This window comes from Pinus tabuliformis, chromosome 2_1, assembly GCF_031772625.1.
Source record: "Pinus tabuliformis cultivar Carrire ecotype Pingquan chromosome 2_1, CPIR1, whole genome shotgun sequence".
Classification (NCBI taxonomy): Eukaryota; Viridiplantae; Streptophyta; class Pinopsida; order Pinales; family Pinaceae; genus Pinus; species Pinus tabuliformis.
Window position 1 is genome coordinate 58,386,339 of NC_142299.1, and position 5,498 is coordinate 58,391,836.

Here is a 5,498-nt window from a genome sequence, read left to right on the forward strand (position 1 = left end):
AACCCAGACTCTATGGGAGGCAATGAATTTATAGGGTAAATGAGGTGGTTTGGGATTTACCATTCTAGGGCTTAGATCCACATTAGAGGGAGGTAAGTTCTAGGAGATAAGAGATAAGATCTCAATAGTAGGAGTTCGAGATCTAATCCAACAGTGAATGGTTGAAATCACTTTCGAAGATTCTAGAGAAAGAAACTTTGAAATTATTTTTTTATTTTTACTCATTTTCAGCTATCATCACATTTTTTGTAAAAGCAACGTGCGTTGAGTAGCGCAGGTCGAATGTATGCAGACGAGGTATAGTTTCCATTGTATGTTACTCCAAATTATTTAACAATGTTTCCTAGGGTATTCCTTATTCCAATTAGGGTTTCCTCCTCGCAAATTTTATGAAATGAAGAATACATCCTAATCCAAATTGAGTTGTCATCTTTTTCTAATTCTCAAGTAATTTTCTTCCTCTTTGTTATCAATTTGTTTCACAATTTCTCTATTAGAGGGTATGTTGGTTCTTTTGTTAAGGTACTCGAGTACTAGGAAGAGAGGGTTATACCCCTTTCTTGTATTGTGGTTGAAGTTTATAGGTAAGAATCTTGGAATTTGGAGCTCCAGTGTAGTAGTTTTCAATGTGTATCTCTATCCATTTATGAATTGTGCCTTTCCATCTGGGTGGGGTTGTGTTCTTTTGAAGCTCTTGGAAGTTTGTGTTAATACCTATCAGAGTCTTTCTCCCTTTGTTGGAGACTGCAGATCTCTAGGGACCAGCGGGGTGGACAGTAAGATTGGACACCTATTTTCTTTCAGGATGGGTGTGGGTGGTAGGCATCTTAGCACTGGAAGGTTGGTCATGGGAGGGAAGGTTCCAAACAAACCCTCTCGTTCTATCTTGCATTGTTATCTTTGCATCAGACCTGGGCACTTCAGCCAAGTGTGGAAAATTTGGAAGAACTGGAACATGGGGTGTTGGGCACTAGTTTGGTATAGCCATAGAGATACCTAGAAGGCCATGCAACGACAATGTGGTTGCACCTGCCATGGTGGCAAACCAAGGGGACTTGCAGCAAAAAATAGGGTAGAGTTATAGGATTTAGATGAGGAATTAGACCAACAAGCTATTCACACCCTGGGAAAAATACAATGGCCCCTCTGTTCTACTCTTTGTAAAACCATCTTCAATAGGTTACCTAGCTCCTTGAACAACTTTCACAAGACCGCCATGACGACCAGAATGAAATTATAGGCTTTATGAATGATCTTCAGTATAATTAATGGCACATGATGGACTACTTGGTAGCTTTCCATCGGGGCCAGAAAATAATTAATGAGTGGTTGGATTGTTTGGAAAGCAAAGTGGTTGGATTGTTTGGAAAGCAAAATCAAACATGTAGGGCAACATGTTCACGAGGCTTTTCGCCCTACCCCGCCACCAGGCGACGACTCGAATAATCATGTACCAGGAAACCTCTTAGATCAGGGATGAAAATTGGTTGCATGCTTGTTCTTGGGACTTTATGGTACTTTTGGTCTATCTGTATGTGGTTAGTTAGTTTACTTAAAAAAAAATTGACTATGTTCTTCTGTTATTACCTTATGGCCAATAAGTCCAGTAGGAATAAGGCTAGAAGTTTTTTGGTTAAAATCTACTTGCGATGTATCAGTGTCATGAATTAATTGAAAAGTTAGATTCATGAAAATGTCCATAATAAATACATAAGAAAAATTGGTGTCAAAAATATGTTGCAAAAAAAAGGTTGATGATACATCAAGACTTTTCAAAATCAACATGAAAATCATGTTCTTTTGTGACCTCCAAAAAAAGAGAACTCGGTATAGTTCTCGTTAAGTTTGTAACTTTGTTTACACAAATTTGTACATATGAGGTATAGTTGCCATTGTATGTTACTGCAGAGACTTTAACAATGTTTCCTAGGGTATTCCTTATTCCAATTAGGTTTTTGTCCTCGCAAAATTCATGACATGAAGAATACATCCTGATCCAAATTGACACCTCTAAGAAGTATTTTTGTCTCTTGTGTTAAACCTCTCAATCTAGAATCTTAGGTGAAGGATCAAGTGGAAAAAATTAATGCCGCTTCTTCAAAAAAATGGTCTCAATCCTCGATACTTACAAAGATGGCTATGAAAAAATTGTTGGAGATCAATTTCAAATCCACCTAACCTTTGGGCTTCTATCTTATTTTAATCCGCGAGTTTAATGCTTTTTGGAAGGGAGAGATACCCACACATTTGTGTATAACTACGTGACCTTTCAGATGCTTAATAAACCTCCAATATTAGTCTCCTCATGGGACGACCGAGTGGTTGGCACAATGGGATGTTATCCCCTACACCTGATTTCAAATCCCATAGGGGGGCTTCTTTCACTCATTGTGATAAGGCTCAAGGAGTATGTTCCCCCACTCTTGTGGAGCCTCGAATCTTGCTAAGTCATAAATTCATGGTATATTTGACTTTCAAGATTTGGATACAATATTGATGTTATATTGATAGTTACTAGGTTCAATCCTGGGAGTCGACCAAATTAGTCCAACGAGTTAGAAATTCACCATGGTAGAAATAAAAATAGAAAAATAAACCACCAATATTAGAGAGTTTATGACCTCACACCTCTCACTTTTAATTATTTTATTTAAGTAACCATTCTAAAGTTTATCATCCTTCTTTTTTTTCATAAATCATCTTTATGCCATGCATTATTGTCCTCTACTACTTTCCCTACCATACCCATTTCATTTGTTGCTTGTCACAAATTCACAACCTATACTACATCCTTAAAGCTATAAAGTACTAAAAAGGTTTCGGGTAGGAGTAGAAGTTGTCATACTAGTTACGCGTGATACTACATCCTTAAAGTTATGAAGTACTAAAAAGGTTCCAGGTAGGAGTAGAAGTTGTCATACTAGTTACACCTAATACTACATCCTTAAAGCTATAAAGTACTAAAAAGGTTCCGGGTAGGAGTAGAAGTTGGCATACTAGTTACACCCTACCAGGTTGAAGCAAACAACTATCCAAAAGACAAAGAGTAGCACAATTTCACACCCCATCCTTAAAAAAATAAAGTGCTAAAAAGTTACCATACAAACACCCTACCCTATCACGTTGTTGTAAGCCATTATCCAAAAGACAAATACGTACATAAAGGTATTATCGTTATCACGTTGTTGTAAGCCATTATCCAAAAGACAAATAAGTACATATTTATGTACTATCACTATCACGTTGTTGTAAGCCATTATCCAAAAGACAAATAAGTACATAAAGGTATTATCGCTATCACGTTGTTGTAACCCATTATCCAAAAGACAAATAAGTACATAAAGGTATTATCGCTATCACGTTGTTGTAACCCATTATCCAAAAGACAAATATAAGTACATAAAGGTATTATCGCTATCACGTTGTTGTAACCCATTATCCAAAAGACAAATATAAGTACATAAAGGTATTATCGTTATCACGTTGTTCTAATCCATTATCCAAAAAACAAATATAAATATAAATACATAAAAGTATTATCGAAAAAAATTGAAATCTTATTAACTAATGGAGTATCAAAAAGACCCATAATCCAAAAGACAGATATAAGTAATGGAAAAGACCCATTATCCACAAGACAAATATAGATACGTAAAAATATCATGGGAAGGACCTAAAACCTGGTTGGCTACGGGAGTATCAAAAGGACCTAAAATACATAAAATCTTGTTGGTTGGCTACAGGAGGACCTAAAATACATAAAATCTTGTTGGCTGGCTATAGGAGGACCTAAAATACATAAAATCTCACGTTGTTGTAACCCATTATCCAAAAGACAAATAAGTACATAAAGGTATTATCGCTATCTCGTTATTGTAACCCATTATTCAAAAGACAAATATAAGTACATAAAGAAATTATCATTATCACGTTGTTGTAATCCATTATCCAAAAAACAAATATAAATATAAATATAAATACATAAAAGTATTATGGAAAAAAAACTGATATAGGCAATGGAAAAGAGAAACATAAATACGTAAAAATATTATGAGGACCTAAAACCTGGTTGGCTAAGGGAGTATCAGAAAGACCTAAAATACATAAATCTCAAATCTCGTTGGCTGTACCGGGCAACGCAGGGTCTCGAACCTGCGACCTTCACGTTTTACCAAACTTTTAAGTTATTATTCTCAACTTGGCCCATGCAGGTCTCGAACCTGCGACCTTCGCGTTATTAGCACGACGCTCTAACCAACTGAGCTAATGGGCCATGTGGCATTTGATGTTATCTAACAGAGTGCACACACGAGGTTCCGTCATAACCGGGGTCCTGTTGACATTTAATGCTAAGTCACAATAGTCAGTCACAACCCGAACAAAAGAATGAGAATCTTGTTTTACATTGCCGCCCACCGTGGGGCTCGAACCCACGACCACAAGGTTAAGAGCCTTGCGCTCTACCAACTGAGCTAGACGGGCAGACGTTGACAATAATTTGTATTTATTTAATAGTTGATAGCCAGTGTTCTCTGAGATGCAGTGTGACCTGTAAACTGCCTAATTCTACGCGTCCATGGTTTTTAGTTGGTGCTGTATTCTTTATTCTGTTTCTTTCAGATCGATATTCTTAGTTGGTACTACATACTTCATATTCTATCATTACTCAATTTTTTTGGAAAGCAAAAATATTGATGTGAAAGGAGAACAACAACAATTGAGATCATAAAAGTCTTAAAATCTAAGAATTGAATGGTTGACAATTCAGTTTCTGTTAATATTCCTATTCCAAAACAAAACAGTCATAGAGATATTATAATCTGATCTGCTAGATTTTTAAAAATGAGTATTTGCTGTTTGTATCCCAAAACAAAAACGAAAAGAAAAAGTGTGACAAGTTTTACTGATGGCTCACATTTATTTATCCCAAACATATTATTACTTGTTCCTTAAAGCAAATGGGTTCAGATTAAGTTGAAGAAAACAAATCCGTTTGCTGGATATATGGGCTTGATTCCCTGCAGCCAAGTGATTCTGTGACTCTTTTTTTCCTTTGAGTTTAGCGCAGGAAAACATACAGATTATTGCTGGTTGTAATTTAATGGCGAAAATCTTGTAAGGGAGCTTGTGGCGGTAAAGCTCTCCCACAAATTGCAGGTATGAAGTTATCAAAGGTTATTTCTCTTAATTTCATAAATCTTATGAAAATCTAACTTCTGCTAGTGAAAGTCTCCCACAGTTTACTCTGTCATTGCAAGTCTGAAGCTATCAAGTTCTTAATTTTATAAATTTTTGAATTTGAATGAATGAAATTTTAATGTTAACATGATGTTGTAAATGTGTCTGATCACATTCCAAAATGAAATGTTTTTCCGATTCCACTGTCTTACAAGTACAAAAAGTACACACCAGCGCTTCCCAAGCTTTTTTAGGTCTTTTCCACCGACATGTTTCGCACCGTAATTGATGTGAGTTAGTTCTTAATTGAGCAGTAAGAA

The 5,498-nt window shown here is 36.0% G+C and overlaps 2 non-coding genes across 2 annotated transcripts; both read right to left on the reverse strand.

The window, feature by feature from the left end:
* Positions 1 to 4,199: 4,199 nt before the first annotated feature.
* On the reverse strand, positions 4,200 to 4,273 carry TRNAI-AAU (transfer RNA isoleucine (anticodon AAU)). Its single transcript has one exon. It is a non-coding gene; the product is annotated as a tRNA-Ile (tRNA).
* Positions 4,274 to 4,409: 136 nt separating this feature from the next.
* Positions 4,410 to 4,482, reverse strand: TRNAK-CUU (transfer RNA lysine (anticodon CUU)). Its single transcript has one exon. It is a non-coding gene; the product is annotated as a tRNA-Lys (tRNA).
* Between the last annotated feature and the right edge of the window lie 1,016 nt (positions 4,483 to 5,498).